The following is a 13,531-nucleotide window of genomic DNA, read 5'->3' as shown; positions in this document are numbered from 1 at the left end:
GGAGTGTTGCTCCATTGTGAGAAACCAAGCTCTTCTTAGCTCCTAAGGTAGAGGCCATGGAGCATCCTCAGTGTGAGGAGCCAACTTGCTCCTATTGAGTCTTGGCTGCAGGAGGAGGGAGAAAGAGGGAGGAAAGGAGAGAGAAACGAGAGGCAGAAGATTGAAGAAGCATCTGGACACTTGTCCTGTGTGCCCTGGCCTGGAATTGAACCTGGGACATCTACTGTTCTCCAATGCTTTCACAGTTTCCTGGATTTAATGTCTTCCTGGGATTTTTTTATCCTGGCTATATCAGAATAGTTGATAGAGTTTTTTAAATTAATTTTAATGGGGTGACATTGATAAATCAGGGTACATATGTTCAGAGAAAACATCTCCAGGTTATTTTGACATTTGATTATTTTGCATAACCACCCCCCCAAAGTCAAATTGTCTTCCGTCACCTTCTAGCTGGTTCCCCTCCCTCCCTACCCCCCCCCCCAGTTACCATCACATTCTTGTCCATGTCTCTGAGTCTCAATTTTATGTCCCATCTATGTATGGAATCATATAGTTCTTAGTTTTTTCTGATTTACTTATTTCACTCCGTATAATGTTATCAAGGTCCATCCATGTTGTTATAAATGATCTGGTGTCATCATTTCTTACAGCTGAGTAGTTGTAATTTTTAAAGTGAGAAGTGGGATGGCAGAGAGACAAACTTTTGCACACATCCCTACTTGGATCCACTTAGCAAGCCCTCTACTGGGCGATGCTCTGCCCATGTGGGGCATGGCTCTGTTGCTCAGCAACTGAGCTATTTTAGCTTCTGAACTGAGGTCATGGAGCCATCCTCAACACCTTGGGCCAACTTACTTGAATGATTTGAGCCATGGCTGTGGGAAGAGAAGAGAGAGAAAAAAAGGAAGAGGGAGAGGGGCAGAGAAGTAAATGACTGCTTCTCCTGCGTGCCCTGACTGGGAATTGAATCTGGGACTTCTATATACTGGCCAAGGCTCTACTGCTGAGCCAAGCAGCCAGGGCTGGAATTTTCAGTGTATAGGTTTTTCACATTCTTTGTTAATTTTATTCTTTAGTATTTATGTTATTTATTGTGGTTGCAACTGTAAAAACAATTTTTTCAGTTCATTTTCTCAAGTTTTATTGTTGGCATAAAGAAAGTCATAAAATTTTGCATATTGATTTTGTGTCTTCTGACTTTACTGTATTTGTTTATTGTTTCTAATTGTTTTTCAGTGGAATCTTTGGGGATTTTTATATACAGGATCATGTCATCTGAAAAAAACAAAACCTTTACTTCTTCTTTTCCAATATGGATTCCTTTTATTTATTTCTTTTGCCTGATTGATTTAGTTAAGATTTCCAGTACTACTTTGAATAACTGTGGAGAGAGTGGGAATCTATGTTTTGCTCCTGATTTTTGAGGAAAAGTTTTTAGCTTTTGATCATTTAGTATGACAGTTTCTGATGGTTTCTCATATATGTTCTTTATTATGTTGAAGTATTTTTCTTTTATAACCATTTTATTTAATATTTTATATATAAATAAATTTTGTATCTAATAAAATATCTTTTCTGCATTTATTGATAGCATAATATGATTTTTGTCCTTTATTTTGTTGATGAGGTTTATTACATTTATCAATTGCCATATGTTGAGCAGCTTTTGTGCTCCTGGAGTAAATCCCACTTGATTGTGGGGTATTTGATTTGTTACTATTTTGCCTATGTTTTTTCATATGTGTTTATTAGATATATTGGTCTTTAGTTTTCTTTGATTTTATTGTTCTTGCCAAGTTTTGGTATCAGGGTTATGTTGGTCCTATAAAATGTGTTGAGGGGTATTGCTTCTTCTTCAGTGTTTTGGAAGATTCTGAGGAAGGTAAGTACCAAATCTTCTTTGAAAGTTTGTGAAAATTTACAGTCTTGAGCTTTTAGTTTTTTTTGGGGGGGTTATACTTGCTTCAATTTCCTCTCCACTTATAGGTCTATTTCAGTTTTCCACTTCTTAACTCATTCTAGAAAGATTGTATAGTTCAAAAAACTTATCTATTTCTTCTAGGTTGTTGAATTTTGTGGCATATGATCTTTCATAGTATTCTATTATGATCCTTTGTATATCTATGATGTCTGTGGTAATTTCTTCTCTTTCATTTCTAATTCCATATATATAGTCCTTTCTCTTTTTTCCTTATGAGTCTATCCAGAGATTTATCAATTTTATTGATATTCCCCCCCAAAAAAATCTCTATGTTGTATTAATTTTTTCTATAATTTTTTGGTTCACTATTTCATTTAATTCTGCTCTAATTTTTACTATTTTCTTTCTTCTGCTGATATTGGGTTGCCTTTGTTCTTCTTTTCTCTAGTTCTTTAAGATGTAATGTTAGTTTGTTTACTTAGGATCCCTCTTGTTTCTTGATATAAGCCTGTTATTATAGAAGTTTCATATTTGAACAATAACTTTCATTGATATAGTATTCTTGGCTGGTGATTCCTCTCTTTCAGTACTTTGAATGTTTGGTTCCACTCTCTTTTGGTTTGCCAAGTTTTTGCTGAGAAGTTTGATGATAGCCTGATGGGCCATCCTCTATATGTTGCATTCATCTTTTCCCTAGCTGTCGGAAAATCTTTTTTTTTTTTGTCACTGATTTTTGAAAGTTTTATTACAATGTGCCTAAGAGAAGGCTCTTTTGGTTCAAGATAAGTAGGTATTCTGTCTGCTTCTTGATTTGAAAATCTAACTCTCAATAAACTTGTTAATTCTCATCAATTATTTTTTGGATGGGTTCTCTATTCCCTTTTTTCTTCTTGTTCTTATGATATATGCTTTATTGTTTGTTTGTTTGTTTGTTTTTTCAAGAGAGACAGAGAGAGAGCCAGATAAAGACAGAAAGACAGGAAGGGAGAGGTATGAGAAGCATCCTTTGTTGCAGCACCTTAGTTATTCACTGATTGCTTTCTCATATGTGTCTTGAGCAGGGGCTACAGTCAAATGAGTGACCCCTTCTTCAAACCAGTGACCTTGGGCTCAGGACAGCGACCTTAGGATTCAAGCCAGGGACATTTGGGCTCAAGCCAGCAATCTTTGGGTCATTTATGTGATCCCATGCTAAAGCCAACAACCTTGCATTCATGCTGGTGAACCCCTGCTTAAGCCAGATGAGTCTGCACTCAAACTGGTGAACTCAGATTTTGAACTTGATTCCTCTGCATACCTTGCCTACATGCTATCCACTGTGCCACTCCTTGGTCAGGCTGATATACCAATTATTCTTATATTGGTTTTTTTCTGATTAATTCAGACAATTCTTGTACAGCTTTCTCATTTTCTAAAAATTCTTGAGACTCCTTCTCCTTCCCTGTGCATCATCTCTAGTTTCTTGTATTTGATATCAATGATTCTCTCCTCTGTCTGGCCTATTATATTAGCTGAACTTGTTAGATCATTTTTTAATTAATGTATTCACTTCTTCACCTTTTTTAAGTTTTATTATTTAATTTAAGAGAGAAAGAGAGGAGAGGAGGAGCAGGAAGCATTAACTCCCAAGTTATGCTTGTGTCTCCCAAGCAATGTGTCTTGACCAAGTAAGCCCAGGGTTTCAAACCAGCAATCTCAGCATTCCAGGTTGACACTTAATCCACTGTGCCACTACAGGTTAGGCTCTTCATCTGTTTTTACAGGGTCAATCTCCTTGCTCAAGTATTTGTTTTACTTTCTGAGCTCGTTAAAATGCTTATCACTGTCTTCTTGCATCTCTTTGAGTATTCTCAGAACTTCAATTTGAATTCACTATCATTTAACTCCAAGGGTTCCATGTGATTGAGATTGCTTTCTGGAAATTTTTCATATTCTTTCTGAACTGTGTTTTTTCCATAGGTAGCCATATTATTAGTTTGTTTATTTACTTATTTATATTTATTTTTGCCTTGATGGCATTAAAGAGTGGTATTTGTAAGTAATCAAGCAAAAGACAACAAAAATAAAATAAAAAATTATAAAGAAAAGAAAAAAAACAACACAAACAAGGAACAAAACTGAAAAAAAAAACAATAATATAAAACAAACAGAACAACAACAACAAAAGAAAAACAAATGAAAAACAAAAAGTAGGAAAAAACCCTACAAATAAAACCCAAGTGGCATTGTACTTGTAAGAGGTTTTTCTATTTTTTTTTTTTTTTTAGTTGGTGAAGCTTTACTGTAAGTTTTAACTCTCTAGGCTGACATTCACTGAGATGTTGCTGTCCTGATGATGGGTTCAGATGTGCTGTGAGGGCTTTACCATTTTACAATGTTGATGTCAGGCTTCATGGTACTCCCCCCTTTAGTCAGTTAGAGGTGGATCTTTTCAGGCAAGACTGTGAGCTCAAATTGGGTTACTTTGTGGAGTTATAACTGTTCAATTTGTTAAAATTTCAAGGGGAGAGATCAAGGCTCTCACACCACCATTACTCAGATATCGTATCTATCCTTATTTTATGAAATTCTTTTATTTTTCTGTTCTAATTGGGTGATTTCCCCTATTCTGTCATCTAATTCATTAATCTTTTATTCCATATTAACTAATATACTTTCAATTTCTTCTAATGTATATCTTAGTTTAGCTATTGTATTTATCTGTTATTGGTTTTTGTTTTTTTACTTTTTCTATTTTTTTGTTGACATGTTCTCTGATTTCCTCTACTAAATTCTCAAATTTATTGAGCATCTATATGACCTGTTCTTTGAATTTTTAACAATCAAATTACCTGCATTTCATTAGGTTGTTTTCTCTGGAGGTCTTCTTTGTTCTTTCATTTGCCTCATATTCTTTTGTCTCCCCATTTTATTTGACTTTCTGTGTTTATTCCAATGAGTTAGATAGAATAGCTCACCCTTCCAGTCTTGAAAGAACTTTTTCTGAGTAGACTGTACATTGAATAGTTTTGCCAGCCTGGCTGTAGTTAGAGTAGGTGTATGTGTTCCAAACTTTATTTGGCTTGAAAGGGTGGGTTCCAGGTGGAACAGCCTGATGTGTGCTTACTTCATCACCCTTCTAATCATGCAAAGTTTATGATTTCATGGGGCTACTTCATTCCTTTTTATCATGCCTGTTTGCTTTATCTGTCTGTAAAACAAGCGAGGTTGCTTTTTGAGCTTGGGTCTCAAGTTTCCACGAGCTCTGCCTCTTTTCCTACTGGGGCAGGTCTGTGTTCCAACAACTCAGCACTTTGCTATTTCTGCTTTTTTTCAGAGCAGTAAAGCTCATTGCATGCTCAGTCACATCCCCCTTATTCTCTGTACAGCCCCACATCAGTGTAGTGCCCTGCTTTTTGTGTCTATCTAACTCTGCCCCTTGCCCAAGATTCTCTGCATTAAATTAGCATGTACAGCCCTTCCTTCATAGTTTTGAACTCTCCCCTAGCAGGTCAGGAGTTTCTGTATGGTGTACACACAGCAGCACATCTTGTGGACATCAGAAAGTCCCTACATTCCACACTTTCCTCCAGGTGGGAAGCCCTGTTTTTGTGCTCAGTGGTGCCCCACTATCTAGGCACTTTGCCTAGACTGAATAGTTATGTAAGCAGACACCACAATGTTTTGTCAGCTCCCCACTCTTGCTAGGAGAGAGAGTCCCACTATCTCCGACAGAGCAAACCTACAGGTGGGTACTGCAATGTTTTATTGTCTCAGTACTCTCTTCAGGTGGGCATCACCTTGTGTGGGAAGCCAGGTGGGACTACAAAACTGCACCATGATGTACCTTCTGGATCAATCTCTGGTTGAAGGGGCTCCTTCGTAAACCTGCTATGGCAGTCTCTTGTTCTTGCTGGGTTTATCACCAGTAAAGGAAGGCTGGGAATATGCTGCGGTGCCCCACGCATCTGCCAGAGAATATGAATGGAGCTCGGGCTGCTATCCAGATTTAGGGGAAGTAATTTGTCTGGGTCTCATCCATTCCTCATGTTCTCTCACCTCTAGGAGAACTGTTGTGGTTCTCTGGCTTTCTCTATGTGTTACTCTTTCTTGCTTGTTTATGCAGAGGCTGTTCAATTGGTACAGTTATCTCTCAGGAGAAATAATTTTAAATATAAATAAAACAATTGATGTATTCTTATAGAGGAGGACAGAGGGTCCACCTACACTGTCATCTTCTTTTCAGTAGGTCGTTCCTGTTTTTAAATACTGTGCCTCAGGCATTGTAGCTTTGTCACCTTCCTGATTGCCTTTTTTGAAAATTCATCAATATGTCAATTTTTAAACATTTTCCCTAATATTTGAACTTTTGATACTATATTTAGAATGACTTGAAAGTGAATACATGCAACTATTCATTTTTTGTCACCATATACAACTTATCAAAATGAGATATACAAATCTCTTTGGGATGGCATATAGGTATTGATTTTTAATTTGAAAGTCAGTGTGAAGTGTCTAGTTTTTCACCTTCAAGGATGCTGCTGCAGTTTTACTTTACAATGTGATGTGTAATTCCTCAATTGGTGAAGATTGGGGATCCTGTTGAAGAGAGACATTATAATTCCTCATTCTCTTAATGACATTATATCATAAGAAGAAGGTTCAGCTTATTATAACTTTAAAAGTGCTTGTAACCCTTCCCAGGTGGCTCAGCAAATGAAGTGTACACCCAGCACACTGAAGTTGCATGTTCAAGTTGTGGATTAGATCCAGGTCAAGGCACTTATGAGAAACAATTAATGAGTCAACCACTAAATGCAACAAAGCATTGATGTCTCTCTCTCTCTCTCTCAATTTTTTCCCAACCCTCTCTCTCTCTCTATCTCAAATCAATTGGAAAAAAAAATAAAAAAGAGTGCCTCCAATTTTAACTTTGTAGTTTATGCTTATGGCAGTTTAACATCTTTGATATTGTTTTAAGATAGTTTTTATATTTAATGTCATTTTTTTCTAGTCAGAGACTTTAGCCAGAATATGAGAAATAGATTTTCTCCTAGTTCCTTTTTTCTCCCCAAATAAGTTTAATATTATAAAATGTGCTTGTAATTAAACTCCTTTTTTGTGATAGAGTCAGAGGGAGGAACAGATAGAAGCAGAGAGACCAGAAGGGAGAGAGATGAGAAGCATCAATTCTTCATTGTGGCACCTTAGTTTCTCATTGATTACTTTCTCATATGTGCCTTCATGGGGCGGGGGTACAGGGGGAGAACGACTACAGCAGACTGAGCAATCCCTTGCTCAAGCCAGTTACCTTGGGCTCAAGCAGGTGAGCGTTGCTCAAACCAGATGAGCCTGCACTCAATTTGGCAACCTCTGGGTTTCAAACCTGGGTCATATGTGTCCCAGTCCGACACTCTATCTACTGTGCCACCGCCTGATCAGGCTTAACTCCTTTTTGAAAATGAACTTTAACAAGTGATAGTCACTCAAAAGAACTGCTGAGTCAAAGCCAGCCCAATACTTTTCCTTATGGGAGATAATAGGAAATGTTTTCCTCCTCATTGTAAACTGTTCTCTGCAATATTTGCTCCCACATCTTGCCCAAAGCCTGAGCTGTAATACAAAAGATTTTTTTTCCTAATCTCTCAGTAATTTCTAATAAATGTGATCAATCACCTCTCTGTATCCCCTATCTGACACTGACAATCAAATCACTGAAAACAAGTGTGAGATTCAATCTCAAAATGCAGTGAGACATTTTATGTATGGTGATCTTATCAGGGAACCCAATGTTAAAATTCATTTCTCTTGGTGAATAACTTCTGTCTGGTTAATGCTCAATTCTGGTATAGTAACAGGAAAATAGGGATGAGAATGGGTAGTCAGGTCTAGAATACGAGACCCTGCAAACTCAAAAGAAATCTGTTGACTGCCAATTGGGTTCTGGAAGGTGCTACACATTAACTCCAGAAAACTAATATTTTCAAGGAAATGAACTGTATTTTCATCTTGTCTTCATACTTGGAGAAACATATAATAGTTACAATTCCTCAAAGATCAAAGGTTGTCCTGCTAGAGTTTCAGTGAGTAAATTAGTCATTCCTAAAATTGTTTATGCAGTGTATAAAAATGTCTACAGGTTAAAGGTATTTTATAAGGTGCTTAAAACATATGGAAATCAGAATTCACTTTAGGAATAAATGAAAAGGACTTTCACAGAATCAAATAATAACCGGACACTCAGACATTTAGAAGACTTGGGTTCAGCAAATTTAATAAAGATAAAATTCTTTGTTCATTTTTCTCAGCCAGTTTTTCTAAAGAAAGCTCTAAATATTGTCAAATTTGAGTTATCTTGTTTCAATAAAATTAAATTTAGGTTTAAGCCCTATCTCCATATAGTATAGAGGATTTTACATTTTAGGGGTAAAAATGAGACATTATATCATACTTTAGAAAGAACATGTATTCTTGGAGAAAAGCATTTGATTTTGTAATACATTCCCTATCTCCAAACCGAGCCAGATACTAATATTTGGTCAATTATATTGTTTAATAATGTATGCATAATATTTGTTCTTTTCTCCAGAAATTAAGACACTAGTGAGTGTTTTATCCTGATCTAATTTTCTGCTTTGATAAAAATGTCCCCATGGTTATGATACACTTTTTGTTGAGGTCATCTTATTCTTTATCTTCACCTATAAAATAATAACCTCAAATAACTTTAGCCTATTCGTTTTCATCTCTGATACATGTTATCTGAAATTAATTTATGCATTTAAGAACAAGGTGACAAAATAGTGGTATACTTTTAATAAACCTCACATATAGTATGGGAGCTTATGCATCACTTTATAAGTTGTATAGACTTTATTGTCTTTCATGACTTAGTCTTTAGCTATACATAAATCACATAGTACCACCAGAGAAATTTTAGTGTTTACTCATAATAAAAGAAAATATCTCACACATTATCTCTATCAAGTCTGAATACAGTTAAAGAAAGAAAAGATCCCCAATAAATAATAGGTTTAAACCTCACCAGCTAACGCTGAATACTTCTATACAAAATTTTAACAAGGAAACTTTATATTGTTATATATATACTTTAAGTCTTTGAAATGGAGCCGATAAAGAACTTGGAGAAATTTCTCTTAGGTTTTAGTATTACAGGCTTTTAGTTTAGGGAAGGGAATTAATCTTTGTCTAGGAGATGTCATGAGGTTTTATTCTTTAAAATATAGTTGATATACAATATTATATTAGTTTCAGTTGTACAACATAGTAATTTGACATTTATATACTTTATGAAATGATCATGAAAATAAATCTGGTAATTATCAGTCACCATACAAAGTTGTTACAAAATTATTAACTATTTCCCTTATGCTGTAAATTACATCCTCTTGATTTAATTATTTTATGATTGGAAATTGAACTTCTTAATTCTCTTTAGTTATTTCACCCACCATCAAATACTCTGCACTCTGGCAACCAATATAGCCGCCCCTCACCATGTTGTAGTTCACTTTTTGCAATCTCACTGTATCATGGATTTTTAAATTGTATATATCTAATTTTGTATTGCATATTTTTCACTATATCACTGGATTTTGAGATATACAGTATATTCACGGCTGATTACCCATATAGAATTATATATGTTGTTAAAATTGCATAGATTTAAGAGTGAAGAAAGTGTTTAAGAGCATAGCAAGTGTTTATAAGCATGTGGGAGAGGTTAGTAAGGAGTGGAGAGGGTTTATAATATATATAAATAATAAAATAAATATTAGGTCGCTACTTCTCAGATTTTTGCCTATGGTGTGGGTTCTGGAACCTAACCCTCACTCTAGACAAAGGACCACTCTAGTTTGTTCTGTGTCTAAGTCTGTTTCTCTTTGTCTTGTTATTTTATATTCCATATATAAGTGAAATAATATAATATTTGTATTTGACATATTTCACCTGACAAAATAAATTCTAGGTGTATCTGTATTGTTAAACATGGAAAGATTCTATTATTATTTATAACTGAGTAATACTTCATCATATATATTTTCATATATATATATATATATATATATATATATATATATATATATATATATATCACATCTACTTTTTTCAGTGTTTAAAATATTGTTTAGAAAATTAAATTTAATGGGGTGACATTGATCAATAATAGTACATAAGTTCCAGAAAAACATATCACTAATATTTGAACTGTTGATTATGGGGTATACCCATCACCCAAATTCCAATCATTTTCCATTACCTTATATTTGCCCCTCTTTACTCATTTCTCCCCACCCCACCTCCAGAATCCCCTACCCATGGTAATCACTTCAATTTTATCTATGTCCATGAGTCTTAATTTTATATCCCACCTATGTGTGAAATCATACGTTTCATAGCTTTTTCTAATTTACTTATTTCACTTAGTATAATATCTTAAGATCCAAACATGTTATTGTAAATGGCAATATGTCATCATTTCTTTTATCTTTATTTATTTATTTATTTATTTATTTATTTATTTATTTATTTATTTATTATTTTTTTAACAGAGACAGATAGTCAGAGAAAGGGAAAGATAGGGACAGACAGGAAGGGAGAGAGATGAGAAGCGTCAACTTGTAGTTGTGGCACCTTAGTTGTTTGTTGTCTGCTTTCTCATATCTACCATGACCAGGGAGCTATAGCAGAGCAAGGTACCTTTTGCTCAAGCCAGCAACCCTTCACTCAAGCTCGTGAGTCTATGCTCAAGCCAGATGAGCCTATGCTCAGGCTGGCAACCTCGGAGTTTTGAAGATTCATCCTCCATGTCCCAGTTCGATGTTCTATCCACTGTACCACCACTTGGCCAAGATGTTGTCATTTCTTATAGTTGAGTAGTATTCCATTGTATATATGTACCACATTTCCTTTATCCAATTCTCTACTGAAGAATACTTTGGTTGTTTCCATGTCATGGTCAACTGCGAATAATGCTTCAAAAAAAATGTGACAGAACATGTGTCTTTACATCAGTATATTTTTGAGTTTTGGGTGTAGATATGCAGAAGAGGAATTGCTGCATTTTATGGTAGTTCAATTCTTAATTTTTTGAGAAACCACCATACTGTCTTCCATAATGGCTGTACTAGGTTATGTTCCCATCAGCAGTAAATGAGGGTTCCTTTTTCTCCACAGCCTCTGAACACTTGTTGTTCCCTGTCTTGTTAATAGCCAATCTAACAGTTATGAGGTGGTATCTCATTGAAGTTTTGATTTGTATTTCTCTAACATCTAATGAAGATGAGCATCTTTTCAAATATCATTTGCAAATTTGTATGTCTTCTTGAAAGAAGTGTCTGTTCAGGACCTCCATTTTTTTTAATTGGCTTGTTTGCTTGTTTATTGCTCAGCTTTGTGAATTCTTTATATATTTTGGATACTAACCCCTCATTGGAGATATCGTTTGCAAATATCATCTCCCATTTTGTTGGCTGCCTATTTGTTTGGCTGTCAGTTGCATATGCTGTACAGAAGCTTTTTAGTTTGTCATAGCCCCATTCAATTATGGTGTCTTTATTCCCCTTGCATTTACTTTCAAATTCATAAAGTGTTCTTTATGGCCAAGGTCCATGAGTTTAGTACCTATGTTTTCTTCTATGTAATTTATTATTTCAGATCTTATATTTAGGTCTTTGATCCATTTGAATAAAATTTTATAGAGTGGGACAGATTGTAGTCAAATTTCATTGCTTTGCATGTGGCTTTCCAATTTTCTCAGCACCATTTATTGAAAAGACTTTCTTTTCTCCATTGTGTGTTTCTGGCTCCTCTATAGAAGATGATTTGTCCATATATATTTGGTTTTATTATAGGTTCTCAATTCTGTTTTGTTTTTCGGTATGTCTACTTTTCTGAAAATAGCATACTGTTTTGATTATTGTGGCTTTATGGTATAATTTGACATCAGGTAGTTTGATACCTTGGGCTTCGTTCTTTTTTCTCAGGATTGTTTTAGCTATTTGGAGTTTTTTATGGTTTTATATAAAGCTGGTAGTTTTAGTTGTATTTCTTTATAATATGACATTTGGGTTTTGATAGGGATTGCATTAAAATTGCATATTGCTTTGGGAAATATAGCCACTTTAATTATGTTGAATCTTCAGATCCTTGAACATGAAATATTTTTCATTTTCATTGTGTCTTTTTCAATTTTTTTCAGTAGTGCTTCATAGTTTTCTGTAAATAGGTCCTTCACATATTTTGTTAAGTTTATTCTTAAGTATTTTTTTGACTGACTGATTTTTTGCTGTTGTTGCAATAGTAAAATGATTTTTTTTAGTTCTTTCTCTGAAGTTTCATCATTGGCATATACGAAAGCAAGAAACTTTTGTTTATTGCTTTTGTATCCTGTGACTTTACTGTGTTGATTTATTGTTTCTAATACTTTTTGGTTGCAACTTTAGGTTTTCCATAGACAGAATTACATCATATGCAAAAGTTGATACCTTTAATTCTTTTTTCCTGATATGGATGCCATTTATTTATTTCTTTTTCCTGATTCCTCTAGTTAAAACTTCCAGACCTATGTTCTTTAGAAGTGGAGAGAGTGAGCCGTCTTTTTTTGTTTCTGATTTTAGAGAAAAAGCCTCTTTTTTTTTTTTACCATCTAGTATGATATTAGGTGATGTTTTGTCATTTGTTATGTTGAGGTTCTTACCTTCTATATTAATTTTATGAGTGTTTTAAACATAAATGAAGGCTTTTTTATCAAATGCCTTTTAATCGTCTATTGATAGGATCATATAATTTTTGTTTTTTGTCTCGTTGATGTAGTGTGTTGGGCAAATGAGTTTGTAAAATTTGTATTTTTTGAGTTTGTTCACTTTTATTGTTACAAAATGGTGCTGGGCAGTACCAGGTATATGTGGTCTGTGAAATTGCAAATTACCTTCCTGCTTTGGAAGGGCAGTTGTTTTGCTAATTTTTGATGGAATAGGAGCCTTTGTGGCCCCAGCCACTTTTGTAGAGAGAGGGGAGAGAATACAAAGTGCTGAAGAAGAAGAAAGTTTTTGCAGAGAAAGTGAAGGTGTGCAGATTGAGAACCAGAGCTGAAGGGCTTTGGAAGCCTTACTGAGACTTGTGGGGGCTTTTGATTTTATGAGAAACCAGAGAAGATTCTCCTGGTTGTGGAAATGGAGAATATGTCACGGCTTTGGGAACCCTGAATTAAAAGGGATGTGTTCTCTCTATGTGTTTGCTCATTGGCCGGTGTGAGACTTTAATAATGGAATGGCCCACCAGTTTTTGGCTCCACTGTATCTCTACTGTCTGCCCGAATTCAATGAGAACTTACATGGCCATGACAGTGGCAGCCTCTGGCCTTACATGGTGTATTATGTTAATTGGTTTCCATATGTTGAACCATCCTTTGTGCTCCTAGAATGAATACCACTTGTTTGTGACGTATTAATTTTTAATGTGTTTGATTTGCTAGCATTTTGCTTAAGATTTTGCATCTATATTCATTAGAGGTATTGATCTGTAGTTTCCTTTGTGTGTGTGTGTGTGTGTGTTGTCTTACCAGGTTTTGGTAAAAGGTTTATGTTGGCTTCATAAAATTTGTTA

Source organism: Saccopteryx leptura, chromosome X (genome assembly GCF_036850995.1).
Source record: "Saccopteryx leptura isolate mSacLep1 chromosome X, mSacLep1_pri_phased_curated, whole genome shotgun sequence".
Taxonomy (NCBI): Eukaryota; Metazoa; Chordata; class Mammalia; order Chiroptera; family Emballonuridae; genus Saccopteryx; species Saccopteryx leptura.
The sequence above is the reverse complement of the archived record's forward strand: the minus strand, read 5'-3'. Positions refer to the sequence as shown.